We start from the raw sequence: 19,452 nt of genomic DNA on the forward strand, positions 1-19,452 counted from the left end.
ACATATGGCTCATTACTATGTAGGTCTTGTTTTATATTATGTTTTTAGTCAATATTTTGAATAAGTAAGCGTGAGTCATTATCATAATTCCAGATGCATCACATTATATTTTTGAGTTGATATTTCGAGCTAGCAAATATGTCTCATAGAAAGGTCAAAAAAGAAAAGAATCAAAATAACAAGGTTAAATAAACATTCAAAACATCCAAAATCCAAAAAAAATCAAAATAACCCTACAAATGATATATATATATATATATATATATATATATATATATATATATATATATATATAAAAGGTAACTAAATATAAGTATTAATATATATTATTGTTATATTTTTTTTGTTGGTTTGATTATGGAGAATTTGAACTTTAAATTTCAGGGTTTATAGATTTATATAATACTTCCTAACATAGTAATCACTCACTGAATTGCCTCTATAAACTATATATATAATAATAATTTATAATATATTAATATAAATAATAATATATCAATTATATAAAGATACAAATTTAAAAAAGAAAAAAGAAAAAAAAAAAGCTATAATATTATTTATATTAAGAATTTAAGATTATAAAGTTAAAATAAGAGAGAAACTTCAGAAAAGAAAAAGAAAAAAAGAAAAGAGAAGTTAATTGAGTTAAATATATATAAATTAATATTAGAAGGAGAAATACAAGAAAGAATGTCAAAAAAGAGAGGAAAAACAAAATAAAAAATTATTTTTTATTTGTTGATTTGAATATTAAAATCTATGAAAATATAAATACTTTATTGTTTTTAATTTTAAATATATAGTTTAAAAACTTAGGGACAGTTGAAATGGTGATCGCCATATTATGAAATATTGAGTAAAGCATGAAATTCAAAGCAAAAATTTCCATAAGTAAAATTTAACTTTATATATAAATATATTTAAAAATAATCCATATAATAATAATAATAATAATAATAATAATTATTATTATTATTATTATTATTGACAGTTTTAGACATTCTCCTCACAAGAAATGAAGATGGATCCCTTAGACATAAGGTATTCAGAAAGAAAGCACACACTGATAACTACCTACATGCAGACTCACACCATTGCCCGACACAAAAGATAGGGGTATTCATCACTGTTTTCACAAGAGCTGTTAGAATATTAGACACCTCTCATGTTGAAGAAGGAATTGAATATTTAAGAAATGTTTTTGTAAATATCGAATATAAAAATATGAACATCATCAAACCACCAAAAGAGCTAGATCCAGAAATAAAGACAAACCACCTATAATAAGCGCCCAAATTGCTAGTAGGAGGGCGTATCTTCCATACATTCAGAGAGTCATAGACAAACTGGCAAGAGTTCTCAAAAAGAAGGATATTGAAACCTATTTCAAGCCCTTATCAACAATTAGATAAAAGATGAGATCAGTTAAAGATAGCCCTGATCACCTCCAACAAAAGGGTGTTTATAAAGTCACATGTTCATGTGGAAATTGTTACATTGGAGAAACCGATAGGTCCTTCAGAATTAAATTAAAAGAACATGGCACAAACATAAAAAAATGGCAAAACTCAATCTTCAACACTGGCAGAACATTCAACAAAGACTTGTCACCATATCTGCCTTGAAGACACTAAGGTTATTGCCAAAGAAAACCATAAGTATAATCGAAAAATGTGGGAAGCCCTTGAAATTATTAAGCATCCTCAAAATCTCAATAGGGATGGCATTTGGAAGTAAGCAGAAACTGGATCCCCTTACTCCCCCACTTGGTTGAAATTCATACACCATTACCTTCCTCTACCCATTGACTCCTTTCTCTCCATATGAATCCTCTTTCCTGACCCTCCCACATTCTGTACCCTCTTCATTTTTTATCCTTCGGCTTCCATCATTCCTTTATCTAATCATTAGCAACCTTAACAATTAATTTTAAAATATAACTATTTAATTGCCCCTTTCTATCCTTATGTCTCCCTTCCATATTATTCCTTAACAAGATTTTTCCTTTTCATGATCCCCTTGCATCCTATATAATATGATTTTATTCCTAGATCATTATTATTATCACTCATTTTTATCAACTATAATTATTATAAGCCCATAAAATTAATAATAATAAGCTTTATTATTAGTATTATTAATTAACACCATTATTAGTAATAAGAACATTATTACTAATAACATTATAATTAATACTAATAACATGATAATTAATACTAATAATAAATATTATTATCAATTTTACTTTTAATAACTATCTTAATAAAATTTCCTGTAATAAAATTGATTTTATTCTAAAACTATAATTAAATTAAAATTTATGAAATTATAATCAATTATAAATTTTTATTTGATGATTTTTTGTTTTTATTTTCTTTATTTTAAGGTAGGGTTTGTTGTTCAACTTTTTTTTCTCTCTTCTTTTTTTTCTATTTTTTTTTTTCCTTCAAGTTGTTCTCTTCCTTGCAAATTTATCCCAATGATGAATCTTGTTGTAAACTTGAAACATTGACTCAAAAAATATACACTTATAGATAGTCTAAATTCTGAAAACTAAATAATAATAATAATTATTAATATAATCAAATTTAAAAATAATCAATAATAATAATAAAAAAGAATGAGTAATTTTTAATTAAAAATATAAATACTAAATTTTAAGAAATATATAAAATTTATTATTAAAATTCAAAATCATATTTTTTTATATAATAGAAAATTATTTAATATATATTATAATATATAAACACGTTATAAAATGGTTAAAAAATATAATATAATTAAAATTTTATATTGCATTTAAATATTTTATATATGTGTTGATATATAATATATTATAAATATTTATAAATAATCATCTTTATAAATTGAACTACAATGTGTAGAAGATGAATATTTTGTTAACATATTTGAATTTTTTTGTCTACCAATTTTAAGGTAATATTATATTAATATTTATTATAATTTTGGGAATATATTTTCTATAAATATGAAGTATAAATTTATATAATATTTAACTTATTATATATATTTTTAATTTAATTTTCAATTATTTTTAAAAATATTTTTTAATAATTGAATAATAATAAATATTATATTTAAAAATTAATATTTATTAGTAATGATGGTTATTAATGCTTTAAATTATCAAATTGAGAACATGTTTAATTTTCTTTTAATTTATATTAAATGTTTCAAGAAAAACATTCTAAAATTATCATAATTTTAACATTGAAAAAGATAGATCTCTTGAATGGGGTGACACATGCTAGTTAAGAGGGAGGGTGGGTTGTCATTGTCTCACTTGGAAAATATGCGGGAGGCAATGGTAACACACCCCTGTAGCTGTTAATGTGGCCCTATATGAAGATTCACTTCACCTCTAGGGAGTAGAAGATTAGGCGACACTTTGATTTGGGTGGGCAACTCAAGAATTACATGCTCATTGTTCCAATGATCTTAATTTATTTCAGGTTGGAAGATGAGGTTTCCAGGGCAACCCTCCAGGCAAGTCGCTGTAGGAAGTTTGCAGAATGTTGTATCAAGGTTATCCATTTCGGAGTCCTTGTAGTCTTGTTGCAACGGCTGCAACATCCTCTAAAATTTTGGCCTGCATCCAAATTTCGGAGCCTTCCTTGGGTTTTCCTTTGATGGTTACAAACACACGAATTCACACCATGAGCTCTTGTGAAGTCTTTTCACCTTTTTTCTTGTTTGACCAACGGTCGTCTTTCAACATGTTGATTGCTTTGTCATGCTTGTTATCTAATTCTGGCGAGTTTGAAGGTCTGTCTTTGTGTATTTTGGATGTCTTCAATATGTGAACACCCATTATACTCACACACAAAGTTGTAAGAACTGTCGTGCAAGTCTCGTCATGGTCATCTGAAGGTCTATCACAAGTGTCGCACTTGTCGCTCTCAGCTCTAAGATAGTCTCACCGAGGGCATGTTTTGTCTTATGGTCATGGTGGGCTATGTTGTCTCGTCATCAAGTATGATAAGTGTATGATCATAGTCAAGTCCACACAAGTTCACTTGCTTTCGACACTTAGCCATTTTGCTAAAAATATGCTCGACTTGACAACCCTCTTCCACCGGACCCCGACTGAGCTACAATGTGCAGTCTCAACACTTAGTTACCCTACTCTGCTACCGAGAACTGCGCAGTGCTTGAGGTTGTCCTCCAGGTCAGCTGCATTGCGCAATGCCGGAGGTGAGCATCTTGTCTGCCTCCCAGAATTGCACAGAAGCTGCCTCCATGCCTAAATTAACTACACATTTCTCAAGCACAATTATCAACCCTCCTACTTGCCTGCCGAAAGCCTGCATTGCTCTGAGACCTAGGTTTTTACTGCTCCCCAAAACTGTACAGACATGCCCAACTGGTCCTCTGCTGCCTTGCTCTACATTGTTCTTAAAATTTTTGCAGAATTGCCCAACTGGTCCTCTGTTGCCTTGCTCTACATTGTTCTTAGAAAATGTGTAGAATTGCCCAATTGACTTTTGCTGCCTTGCTAAGCACTTCCTTTAGAAATTGCGCAGACATGTCTAGTAGTTCCCCTGTTGTTTGTCCCACATTGTTCCCAGAAATTGCGGAGTCATGCTCAGCAGGTCCCTTTGCAGCCCTTCTATGTCTTCCCTCTGGAAATTGCGCAATCATGACCAATAGTCCCTTTGCAGCCCCACTCTGCCCTCCCTCTGGAAACTGCGTAGAAATTGTCCCCCTTAAGGTCCCACCTTGTAGCTGACACTGGTGAGTTTCACTGTGAAATCCTTCCTCCTAGTGATCACTGCACAATCTTTCCCGATAGTGCAGGTTGTCCTCCTGGAATTCCTCATTCTAGCTTGAGCTGCACTCTGCGCTATCTTAGTGAGTTGTCCTCCCTCCCTGTCACCTGGAACATGAGAACAATGCATCATGCTAGGCTATGAGTTTTTGGATTTGATGGCGTCCCGTCATGAGTGAATTGCAAGAATAGGTACACTGATAGATCATGGCAAGATGACGAACGAGATGAAGAAGGAGCAAACATGCTAGAAGACTTACTTGCAGCTGGACAAACGTACCAAGCATATCAAGCAACAAGCAAAAGGAACACATGCATTGAACCATCAAGAAATACCAAGACCATTGAAGACCCCACAACACTATGCCATGTGGAGGAGAAGACAAATCACACCAAGAGTACATCCATCACTTAGCAGCGCAACAACTTGACATGGACGCCACATTCAACCAGTACATGTAAGTAATGTCATGTTGAGTTGTGTCATGAGCTGTCTCAGCCATCTCTGTTGTAATTGAATGTAATGTAAAGTGAAATCCAATAGACACACATAAGAATTCAAAGAGTCATGTCAGCTGAAAAGTCATGGGAAGTTGAACAATCATGAGGGTAGTGCAAGAGTCACAAGGGTTAAGCATCACCCTTCGCTATATATACCCCTCCCATTATATGAGCAAGGACTTTTCACCTTGGCTCCTCCCACATAGTATTGAGAGTCTGTAGTTTGTTCTTTGAGGAGTGAGGAGTGGCTTCAATGTCCCACTACTAGGACTAGTGATGTATGGTGTACATATGTGTCTTAGGACTTTTTCTTAATTTAGAAACCTATTAAGGCCAACATGTTTTCATCCATGTTTTGTTGATGTTTGTAAGAATACTCTTTAAACATTTGTAATTCATGTTTGCTTAACTTGTATTAAGATAGTTGAACTACTTTGGTTATTTTAGTACTTACATTGTTGAAGATGTGTTGTATTGTTTATCACTGTTGTCTTGTCCTTGCAGACTACTTCGCAGGACATTAGAAAGGACATTCTTGTTCACTGGTTATAACGACTGTCACCTCCATGTGGACTACTCTGTTGTATGGTGTACGTGTTTTCCCTTACACTTTTGTTTTAATGACTGCCGCATCCATTGTGGACTACTCCGCTGGATGTTGGAAAAACCCTTGTTGGTACTAACACCTCTCATCTAGAGGCTCATTTTACTCTCCCCCTTTACAGTAAGAGAACTGGGACACAAGTTACATTACACACTCACTAGGAATACTCACCTCACTTTTTGAAGATACAAGCATAACACTCTCATTTGCTGAACAACAAGAGGTAAGGAAAACCTCTACAATAATGGAAACTGGGTCATCGTACCAGATAGGACTCCTACACCAACCGGTGTGAGGTCTAGTTGGGACTTCATATTGGGAAGATCCCCTAAATGTTGGTAGGTCCAACACCATCAACAAATCCACAGATTTGGGGGGAAACAAGGACTATTTTCATATCCATTTGGATTTATGGTATGGTTTAATTTCCAATTTTCATAAACTATAAATTGTTTCTCTATCCGGGCCTTGAGTTTTAATTGTTGTAATGTTATTTCCTTTTGACTCTTCCAATATTGGTGTTTTTTCCCTCGACTATTTTTTTGGGAGGTTTCTCTAGTGAAAATACAATTTGGTTTATTTCGATGATGGTGGGACATGTCCAATATTTTTATTGTTGCATGCTAGGTAGACTAGGAATTGGGGGCCTCATTGGTGTTCAGAAAGCTAGTGGATAACAAGGGTCAACGATGATTTGTTTCACTAGATTCTTTATGGAAGTCAAGGCTATTGGTCACCTTGCACTCACATCTATGATCTATGCATTTCTACTACTAGCTTTAGGTTATATTGGCTCATTTCATGTAGTGCTTTCTCTTTTCCAATGGCATGGAATTTGAAGATAAACTCGTCCACCTTCTTTTTTGGTCTTGTTATTGGGATTTCAGTTTGGTCACTTGTTTTTAGATCAAGTATTTCAAAGCCCACTTGGCATAAAGTAGCGAGAAGGGTCTACAGGTCTAGAACCAGTCTAAGACTTTCCCATAAATTTTAGGTAGTGAGACTACTATTTTTGTTTCCCTTCCACTGTGGTTTTATCCTCCTCTTGTGGCTGAGGCAAATACTAAAGTTTTAGACAGATAGGCCAGTTCATGTGCTTCAGGCATCAAGAAATTTGGCATTACATTACTTTTTCTTCCAGTTAGCTTCAGTAATTCCTATATGTATCATATCAATGGACTCCAGTTTTGGTTTTTACCTCCCTATCTCTCTCCCTCCATGGACATCGGGTATATTTCCCACCGTTGGTCAGCATAGGTCTCGTTAGACACTGTTGCATAAGAGAGGTAGAGTTAACGAGGGGATGCCTCATACCAGGAGTGAGTTTATTGAGGAAGAACTCACATGCACTGCAAAATTCAATCATCCTCTTCTCGCTTGAGGGGACTTACACCTCCTCATGTTCAAGATGAGCTCACTGGCATGGACAAGGAAGCCTCTATTGAATGGTGTTGTCATTGATGTCAACATCTGTTATTGGATGCTCTTAATATTTGTCTGGATTGCATTAGTTGGAAGCTCCAATGGAAGGATGGATGGAAACCTTAGTATCTCCGCATTTGTCGAGGATTTTGAGGATGAAGATCTGTGATTTTGAACTCAATATTAGCATCATTAGATGCTCCTCATCAAACTGATTTCGATGGTTTGTTGCATGCCATGAGAGCCTTCATGGTTTGGGAGTTATGCATGTTTGAAGATGAAGCACCCAACTTGTGGGCAAAAATCCCAAAGGGAGATGATGTGAAATGGAATTATAAGTTGGCCTAAAGTACATTAAATGAAGAAAGTAAAACTTTAATACAATCTCTCCATGGTCTAAGGTCAAAGCCCCATATTTTGGTCAATATCCCCAAATGTTGTTGAGGTGGCAATTAGTTGGCCAAATCATGAAGCCAAAAGGTCTTCCTAATAAAAATAAATTAAAATATTTGTGGCTAAGAAATTTCGTTGAGGACATCAAAAGTTAAATTAAAACAAACTTAAAATCAACAAAGGTTTTTTACTCGAGAAAGATTTTGAATATTAATTCAAATAAACCCTAAAAATTCAAGTCAACTTTTCCTTCCTTTTTGGAATCTGTTAGCCCTCCAAGCACTATTAATATGTGTCATATTTCTCTCCAAACGATATGAATCCAAATTTTATCGAAATTATTGTACTATGATTACCTTTGGCCTTGTTGAGAAAAAAATGATCATTAGGGAGACCTGTCTTGACGATTTTTGAGATCTCTTGTTCATTGTTTTTGGAGTTTGTTTGTTTGTTGCAACCACAATCCTGAAGCAGACATTATACTCTACTCCTGTAGCTTTCAACCCCTCTTGGGGCATTTCTTTGAGCACCTTTTTACAAATCGATCTATCTATTGAACAAATTGAAGGCTTAAATATCCTAAGGATATTTCTAGACACATGACCTCTATTTTTGATCAAATAATGCCATTTATCTTCATTGATCAATTTTCAAGGTTTGTGGAGGATCAAATCAACACACAATATTTAAAATTTGGCTACAATCTAAGTCTCTTGTCAATGTTTCAGTTAAGCTAGGGCATTCACATTATGCCTTAAAGAAGAAAATTAGTCACCTGATTTTGTTATGAAGTAGACCTAAGGTGGAACTCTGTAGTGGTGTTATTTCGGCCCTCTAAAACTATATCAAAGGTACCTGTGGAGTGTTATGAGTTGTTGACCTACAAACCCTTATGCAATATTTGGTCCAAAACTTCCAGTCCCTTGAAGCATTCATTATATGCATCATTCTATCTAGTCGATCTAATTAGAAGACATCTAAACATTTGTGGCATACTTATATTATCTCCTATGGCAAGATCGAAACATATCTTAAAGAGACAACATGGCAATGCCTTTGGTCTGAGGTTTTGATATCTTACAGTGTATCTACATCCATAGTTTCAAGAAAATAAGTGTGTTTTGGAGGTCTCATATATGGAATCTATGAGGGCTTAAATCAGGAATGGTTCCATTTCTCCTAAAATATCAGATTTCATGTTTTCATCTATGCTCGTTTCATCATTGATATCACATTAGACAATCATATTTTTAGATTACATGTAGTGAGTTGACATGGAAATGACTTGATGTTTGATACAATAATGATATATAAAAAAAATGACATGACAATAACCCTAAGAAAGTTAGGTTAATGCAATGACTAATTGAGCTAGTAAGTTTACCTATTTAGAACTGTGTCTTATGCTAAGTTGATCATAACTGTCTTGTGAAATTGACCTCTAGGATTGGGGAATGTTTGTGGCATCCTCATCTCATAGGATCACTGTAATATTGATGGAAAATATTGTGTGTTCAAGTTTTGATATTGTATTTGAGTTGTAGGAGTGTTGACATAAATGCATGATCATTGCAAGTATAATTTGGTATAACAATGTTGTGGCTATTGAGATGTATTAAGTATGCACAAAGCATATGGCATATCTAGCTAGGGTTTGAGTTGTTTAACAATGTCGTTGATATAACAATTAATGAAATTTATATGACAATGATATTGTTGGATAAAAATGAATATTTGATGTATGACTGTGACCTTGTTACATAATAGTAACCTTAACAATGGTAGTGGTCTTATTAACAATTGACAGATGTGATAAAGTATATGATAGTGATACCCATAATGATAATTGAAAACATTAAATACTAGTTACCTTGATGATAACAATGATCCTTGATGTAACAATAATCTTGAAATGTCCTTGTAACCTTGATGTAAGAACTTGATATGTTTAATTCTTGGTTGCTATATTGAGGAAGTGTTGGCCTTTATATGGAAGTGAACCTTGGCATGACAATAGAATTTGATGACTTTGACAGTAACAATGCTCTTGGTATGTTATAGTTAACTTCATGGCAGTACTTTGGATATGTGACAATGACCTATAGAACTTTGATATGGTAGCATTTGGTAGTGACCTTTTATGATTGTTAGACTTGATATATGACTATTGATGTATGATAGTGAAAAATATTGCAGTTGTAGGTTGTATGGTACCGATTGTACGATTCTAGGACTATTGATGAGATCAATCTTGTTGTGGACTGTTGGACAGGAGAAAAGTCAAATTTGATTGATAGAGTTTGTGTTGTAGTTCTCTTGTATATCAATTTCTTTATATTGATTTGAGAGTTGGTGGATCCAATATGAAAATTGTGAAACGTGGTTTGACAGCTGATCAGGGTGGTAAGGTGGTGCAAGGAAAGAGAGTGGAGTATCCTTTAGGTTGGAGCCCGAGAACATTTTAGGGTGGCAGGGTGGTGCTAGGGAAGGTTAGAGCTTGCACAAGGTGTTGGAGTGTTTGTCCAATTGTAGTTGCTAAACAAGGTGTTGGAGCCTATAAAGCGGGGCATTGGAGCATCCTCCCAGTTACAGTTGGTAAATAGGGCATTGGAGTATCCTACAGGTTTTTAGCGCCCCTCAGTTGGATCTGAAAATATTGATGTACATTTTATTGGAATACAAATATTAAGAAGCATTTAATGGTTTTTGTCCTAGAGGGGTTTCCACTTAAAAATTTATGTGTCTACTGTCTTTATTATTGTGCATTGTTGAATGGTATGCATGAATGTTTACATTTATCTGATGCTTATAAAAATTAATGCTCTATAAATTTACAAATATACTAATTAATAAGAAACACTAATTCACCCCCCTCTTAGTATTTTCAATAATTGGAATAAGAGCAGGTTCCTTCAGTAGCAACTTAACAACTGGAAGGAAAATCTCAGAGCCCAGAGATGGGAAAATTAAAGAAGAAAGATGCCAAACATTCAAAGGAATCAGAGGAAGTTTCTGGTATTGAAATAGTTCCAAATCATATTACGACTAATGAAGAGAAATATGCTGGTTCAATTCCTCTGTTCACTAAATCAAATGTTGCATTTTGGAAAGCTAAAATGGAAGCCTATTTGCAAGCTATTGGATGTGATATATGGTTTTCAGTTATTACTGGAGATACATCCATTAATGAATCAAGAAGGTACAATTCAAAGGCCATGAGTATCATTCTAAGTGCCTTTCCAGATTCTGTGAAATCCAATATAGGTCCATGCTCATCTGCCAAACATATTTGGGAGATAATTCAAAATATTCATGTTGGTCAAGATCATGTTGATAATAACCATGTTTCAAATCAGACAGTTCCTCAGGTTGAATAATTCGACAATGGTGATGAAGAAGAAGTAGAAGAGGATGTGTAGAAATCATTAATGAATGCCTTCAAATAAATGAAGAACATAGAGAAGGAAAATCACACACTCAAAGAAGTTACTCTCTTAAAAATTCAAGTGTAGGAAGCAAAAATAAAGGGAAAGACTTGACAAGCAAATTAAAGGAATCTAATCACATGTACATATCTAAAGTAGATAAAAAAAAGGAACTAGATGCATCTTCAACATAAATTTGTAGGCTTTGAAACGATAATGAAAGGTAGAAGGAACAAATACAAGTTCTTAGCAAAGAAGATGAAACTATCTCTCTTCTAAAGCTACAAGTACAAGACATTGAAGAAAGAAGGAAAACCTTGAAAAGCTAGTTTCAAGAAGATATTGATCGAAAGCAAGAAGAACTTGACGCTTCCATATTTGAAATAGACAAGCTCAGGAAGGATACATTTCTGGATGACGAAAGGAAGAACAATTACATGGACAGATTGAAGATGAAAGAAAAGGAAGCAAGTGAAGCTCCATATGATGAAGGCACAAGCTTTCAGTACCCAAAGAGAAAGATTGATAGCGGGATTCCTTATAGGAAAAATCAAAATGAAGGACAAAATAAGATTAAAAATGTTGCTTCTCCAAGAAGTAATCAATAAAAGGTTGCACCTCCTCCAAAGAAGGATGACTTCAGAAGATTGATAGGACGAGACAACACATATAGGTATCCTAGCACATTTAATGGTTATTGTTTTTCATGTTATAACTTTCGGAATATGGATAGGGATTTCAAGTATGACTATCAAAGACATTATCAAAAACCCAAAAGCAAGTTTGAAGGATCACGAGATATGTTTCAACATGAATTTTCCAGCAGAAAATATGTGTAATTTTCTCTACCATTTAGGCCCACCATCGAATGTTACAAATTCCATAACCATGGGCATATAGATCATGATTTCAGGTTCAAGATATAATCTTCTAGCTCTAACATGAGGTATAGGAAGGTTTAGATAAGAAAACAAATGCAAGAAGACCAAACAAATGAGAAAGTCTCAACAGTCATGCTTTCAGGTTTTGTAGAATGGTATGATGAATATCTAATAGAAGATGTTGAAGTTTAGGATGATTCGACTGAAGAGTTGGTTCACACATTATTTTAAAGAATTCAACATGTTGACTCCTTGTAAACATTGAAAAAGGGGTACTCTTTGTAGCATCAATTGTACTTTTGAAAATCTATCTTTTTGACAGGTTGATAGTTGGAAGATATGAAGAATTATTTAGAACATCATTTCAACTTTATGGGCATTTTTAGTGGAATAAATTTGGCAGGAAAAGTTAAGGACATAATCACAAAAGGACTCATGTTGTGGACTTATATTGACAGGCAGAATCAACTGTGGAAATATGCATGAATCTTAGTATGTCTGGGAGAAATAGGTTGGTTATTGTAACAAGCAGAGGAAGGAATTTCATTAGGGGGAGCACAAGCATGTTACATGAATAGGAGAAGCAAGCAACTTGTCAGGGGGAGTAACCCTTTTCCATTGATGTCAAAGGGGGATAGAAATCAGGAAGAGAAGACTAAAGGCATGGAGTCGGGGAGAGCAGTGATCATAGGAGGAGTATTTGTTTCCATAAATGACAGAAAGGGATATTGTTGAATGGTGTTGTCATTAATGTTAACATATGTTATTGAATGCTTAATATTTGTCTAGATTGCATTAGTTGGAAGCTATAATGGAAGGATATTGGATGGAAACCCTAGTAGCTCTACATTTTTTGAGAATTTTGATGATGAAGATCAATTATTTGAACTCAAGATCATCATCATCAGATGCTTCTCATCAAATCAATTCTTGTGGTGGGTTGCAAGCCATGAGGGCCTTCATGGTTTGGGAGTTATGCATGTTTGAAGATGAAGCACCCAAGTTGTGGGAAAAATCACAAAGGGAGATGATGTGGCATGGCATTATAAGTTGGCCTAAAGTACATTAAATGAATAAAGTAAAACTTTAATACAATCTCTCCATGGTAAAAGGTCAAAACCCCATATGTTGGTCAATATCCCTAAATGTTGTTGAGGTGGAAATTAGCTGGCCAAATCATGAAGCTAAGATGTCTTCCTAATAAAAATAAATTAAAATATTTGTGGCTAAGAAATATCATTGAGGACATCAAAAGTTAAATTAAAACAACATTAAAATCAACAAAGTTTTTTAGTCCAATTTTTTTTAAATCTTAATTAAAATCAACCCTAAAAATTCAAGTTGACTTTTCCTTCCTTTGTGGAATCTATTAGCCCTCCAAGCACTATTAATATGTGTCTCATTTCTCTCCAAAGGATATGAATCCAAATTTTATCAAAATTATTGTACTCTAGTTACCTTTGTCTCGTGGAGAAAAATCTAATCATTAGGGAGGCTTGTTTTGGCGAGTTTTGAGAGATCTTGTTCATTGTTTTTGGAGCTTTTTTGTTTATTGAAACTGTAGTCATGAAGTAGAAATTATACTCTAATCATGTAGCTTTCGACCCTTCTTGGGGCATTTCTCAAAGCACCTTTTTACAGATCGATCTATCTATTGAAAAAATCGAGGGCTCAAATCTACTAAGGATATTTTTGGATGTGTGACCTCTATTGTTGATAAAAGAATGCCATTTATCTTCATTGATCAATTTGTAAGTCATGTGGAGGATAAAATCAACACATAGTATTTAAAATTAAGCTACAATCTAAATCTCTTGTCAATGTTGCGGCTAATTTAGAGCATCCGCATTATACCTTAAAGAAGAAAATTTGACACCTGATTTTGTTATGAAGTAGATCTATGGTGGAATGCTGTACTGGTATTATTTCGGCCCTATGAAACTATATCAAAGGTACTTATGAAGTGTTATGAACTATTGAACTACAAACCCTTGTGCAAGCTTTGGTCTAGAACTCATGCTCTCTTGAAGTATTCATTATATACATCATTTTGTCCAGTTAACTTAATCAAAAGGAATCTAAACATCTGCGACCTACTTATCTTATATCATGTGGAAAGGTTGAAACATATCTTAAGAGACAACATGGTAGTATATTCGGTCTGGGGGTTTGACATCTTACAATGCATATACATCCTTAGTCACAAGAAAATAAGTGTGTTTTGGAGGTATTATATCTGCAATTTGCAAGGGCTTAAATCAGTAACGGTTTCAAATATCCTAAAATAGTGGATTGTATGTATTCATCTATGCTTCATTCATATAACAATGGCTCATTTCATCAATGGTATCACATTATAAAATCATATTTGTAGAATATATGTAGTGACTTGACATGGAGGCGACTTGATGTTTGATACAATAGTGATACAAAAAAAATTACATGATAGTAACCCTAAGAAAGTGTGGTTCATGCATTGAACAATTGAGTTGGTATATTCACCTATTTGGAACTGTGTCTTATGCTAACTCGAGCAAAATTGTCTTGTGAAATTGACCTCTAGGGTTTGGGAATGTTTGTGGCATTCTCATCATTAGAGGATCACTGTAATATTGATGGCAGAGATTATGGGTTCATGTTTTGATATTATATTTGAGTTGCAGGAGTGTTGACATAAATGCATGATCATTGCAAGCCACATAATTTGGTATACTAATGTTGTAGCTATTGAGATGCATTAAGCAAAACCAAAGCTTTATCATGCAAGGAGTAGTTTGTACAAAACATATGTCATATCTAGCTAGACTTTGAGTTGTTTGATAGTAACTTTGATATGACAGTGAATGCAATATATATGACAATGATCTTGTTGGATGGAAGTGCATCTTTAATTTATGACTATGGCCTTGTTACATAATAGTAACCATAATAGTGGCAATGATCTTGTTAACAATTGATATACTTGACAGAGTATATGACAATGATACACATAATGATAATTAGCAGCATTAGGTACCAGTGACCTTGATGTAACAATAATCTTGTAGTCACCTTGTAACCTTGATGTAATAACTTTATATGTTTTATGCTTAGTTGTTACAATGAGGAAGTGTTGGCCTTTATATGGCAGGGAACTTTAGCATGACAATAACATTTGATGGAATTAACATTAACAATGCTCTTGATATGTGATAGTGACCTTCATGATAGTACTTTGGATATGCGAAAATGACCTATATAACTTTGATATGACAATGTTTGGCGATGACCTTATAAGATTTTTAGACTTGATATATGACTATTGATGTATGACAATGACATTTATTACAGTTGCAGGTTGTATGGTACATATTGTATGATTCTAGGACACTTGATGAGATCAATTTGGTTATGGAATGTTGGGCAGAAGCAAAGGAAAAATTGATTGAAAAAGTTTGTGTTGCAGTTCTCTTGTATCATAGTTTCTTTATATTGATTTGGGCATTAGTGGATCCAGTCTAAAAATTATGAAACTTGGTCCGCCAATTGATCAGGGTGGTAGACTGGTGCAAGGCATGAGAGTGGAGTCTCCTTTAGATTGGAGCATGATAAAACTTTAGGGTGGTAGGGTGGTGCTAGGGAAGGTTGGATCTTGCATATGGCATTGGAGCGTCTGTCCATTTGCAGCTATTTGGTGTTGGATCATTCTTTAGGTTGGAGCCTATAAACTAGGGTGTTGGAGCATCCTCCTAGTTGTAGTTGGTAAATATTGCATTGTAGTGTCCTATAGGTTGGAGCCTGTAAAATAGGGGGTTTGAGCCTCCGTCAGTTGGAGTAGAAAACATTTATGTACATTTTATTGAAAGGCAAATATTGAGAAGCGTTTGATGGTTTTTGTATCGGAGGAGTTTCCACCTAATTTTTTTGTGTCTACTATTTTTATTATTGTGCATTATTGATATGGTGTTGATGGATTCTTATATTTATATGATGCCAATAATAATCAATGCTCTATGCGGTTAAAAAGATACTAATTGATAATAAATTGTAATTCATCCCCTCTCAGTATTTCCAACAACATCCTCTCACCAATCCTCTCTTTTTAACATGGAAGTCCTTGTCGAATGGGCTGGTTTGATTCTAGATATTAGCAACATGCATAAAGAATGCAACCAGTATATGCAAGATCTTGATCTATACTAGAAAATGAAATTTCTCATGGGAAAGACCATTCTTGATTATCATGAATCTCATTTGGATATCCTACACTCCCTCAAGAAAATTCATAATCATATACGCAAGTTGGATAGAAGAGTGGAGTTGTTCAAGCGACTCCTTGGCCTCCCCCTGCATTTGATTGTAACTCATCCGAATCAACAATCCCAATCGCATTTCCAAGATTAGATTCAAAACCCGCAACATGACAGTTAATGCTTTTTATGTCTAATCAGATAGTTTTGTCTCCCTTGTATTTGGTTAGCTTGGCCTGCATACTAGAAATAACTATTTTATTTTTGTTGATGTCAAGTTTCAACTGGCTCTGCTCCTTATGGAGAGTCAATTTTTGGCTTTGGTTTGGTCTCCCTAGTGAGAGACCAACTTGGATTTTGTAATATTCCATGTAACCCTCTCTTTTCTTGTTAATGAAATAAAAAAAATAGTATAAAAAGATAAATATTAAAAAAATATTTTAAAATTAAAATTTCATATCAATATATTAAAGAGTTTTGAAAAAAATGCCTTTTATTTTCAATTTTTATATTATTATAAAGATGATATTTTTTCAACTAATTTAATATATTTTAAAAATTAAACTCAACTTATTTTTAATCATAATAATAAATTATATACTATAAATCTACATTGAGAGGCATAGCAGGTACATTCAATAGTCCAAAGATTTTGAATACAAAAATGTGTTGCTTTACAAGCTAGAACTCAAATGCATAAATTGTTTATTTCACCCCAAATCTACCAAGACATGACTGTGTACACTTTCCAAAATGAACCTAGTGAAAGATAAAATTAGACTTTCATTAACTAAAGTAATTTGGAGAGCCACAATCAACCAACATTCCCGGTTACCTCCTCCATTCCTTTAGCTACAATAATTTTTAAATCAGGGATCAATTGATTTGCACCACTCATCAAGTTCCTTGAAGAGACATAACTGTGTTGTTCTTGCGCTAAATCATGTGCATTGTCTCCACTTAATGTGATGCCAGGTAACTGACATCCTTTAAAAATCCCATTTGGACCGATGAGTTATGACCACATAACCTCCAAAGTGAAGCAAGGTTACACCCTTTCATAAATTCAGAATTAAAACTAATTAAATCTCTATTCACTTAACTTAATAAACCCCCATCAAATTATCGGAACCCAAAACAATAGAAAACCCGACTATACACCTGATCAAGGAAAACTAAAGACATAACCTATCAACGAGCATGGTCCCACTTCGATCGCATCTGACCAGATCTCAAATATATTTAACCAGGGTTGATAACATATTGGGTCCGACTTTTCCATCGACTTTGACCACTCTTACGGAGCCGATAAGGAATATAAATCCTTGATGTATAGATTTTCGGGTCCATTTTTGAAATTAAATTTCGATCACTTTATGATATGATATCCATTGGATATAAGAGGCCATAAAATCTACGATTTGCAGGACTTCAACTAGCACCCCGTTCTTAAACCCCACAATCGACTGTGACCTAAGAGTTTGAATATGAGATCAAAAGCTAGGTGCGAGTGCGGGGCTTGATCACTGTCGGATCTGCTAGCCAACGGACGGTCCTGAATTATTTTTGGGTTTCTTCACAAATTATCAGTAAACTCAGTCTTTTGATGTTTCGGGTTTGTTTCCTGTATTAAACCGCATGCACATTCACTAGAGAACACTTACGATCTTCTCACACATAGATCATCATTGATCAAACCTATGATCAATGATGATTCATTCCTTCATTCAATCTCTATTTGCCAATATGGTGGGATAATTCACATCAACCAGTTTTCTACGTTATATACCAGACACACACTCTTATCCTATATTTTGAGCATCAACAAACACAGTAATTCTTAGATCCTAAATCCAGAGACTAAAAGTTAAAAACACACTCAATATTAAATTACACAAAGAAATACACAATCCACACTGTATTCATATTGATAAATATTTACAGAAGAAATAGTCACACTCGACTGTTTCAGTCCTGCCCTCACTAATCCATCCTATCTTTCCATCTGAATCTAACCCCTTAATTCGTTCCAAAAGGTTACAATTTATACAAAATGCGAATTCATGAACCTATTTAGTTCAGATCTAGAAATCTCTCATTCTTCCCTAAAGAATCTCTTCACTCCACTCTTTTCTCAAACAAATGCTAATTTAAGCTTTCAAATCCCTCATATCCTATTCAAACTAGATAATCTAACTGCTTGGCTTGATCTCCACGCAGGGAGGATCAATCAACTACTTATACCCTTTTCTGCTCAGATTTTGACAACAAATAAAACACTCTCATACATTTAAATTAATAAAATTAATTAATCTCTTGTCTTCCAACCCTTTGTTAGCCACAACATGTGATCATACCATCACATTGCTGACTAGGTCTAAATGCTCCTGCATCAGACTCCCAAAGTTGAAAGTTTTCATGACCTCCTAGTCATGTGTTTCTTTTGCTGATCATCCAGTATCCCAAACTTTACTTTGTAATTGGTCATCACTTTCATCATGCTTTTGATTCATTTCTTCTGCCATTGTCACTTTTGTTCTTCCAGGATTCCAAATCTCACGTTGTTGTTGTTGTCCACTTTCCTTGCTGATACAAATTTATTTTGTTAATTTCTCTTCCTTGCTATCTCTCTTCTTAACTGACTTCATCTTCCACACTTTCTCAACTTCCTCTTTACAATTTGTTCTTAGTTGAACTCCACTCACATCTGTCTGTTGTACATTCTCCCTTACCATATAAATTATGAAATTTTTGTCCAATTCCTCTTCACCTCTGTCATTTACAAATTGTTGCTTGTACTCTACAGCTCCCTTTCATTATCATTAAAGATAATCTTTCCCTTTATCTTATCAGGTTCATCTAATAATTTTTCTAGCAATTTGAATCTTCCCTCATCTCCAATAAGCATATCATTTGCATATGACTCCTCTTTCCTGTATAAAACCAAATTTCTGCCACAATTATCAGATTTAAAGTTACTATGGATTTCTGTCTCCACAGATAACTCTGCCATCAAGTCCTTATACTGATCCTTTGCAAAATTTATAAAACTTTCAATAAATTTCATTTGAACACTTTCTTGTCCATTACAAAATATTCCCTGTTTTGACACAAAAATGTCATTCAACAATTCAAGAATTAAAATCTCTTGAAATATATCATTGTGAAGTATCCTTTCACCTTCTGTATAACTAATTAATGTTGTTTC

This window comes from Pinus tabuliformis, chromosome 3_2 (genome assembly GCF_031772625.1).
Source record: "Pinus tabuliformis cultivar Carrire ecotype Pingquan chromosome 3_2, CPIR1, whole genome shotgun sequence".
Taxonomy (NCBI): domain Eukaryota; kingdom Viridiplantae; phylum Streptophyta; class Pinopsida; order Pinales; family Pinaceae; genus Pinus; species Pinus tabuliformis.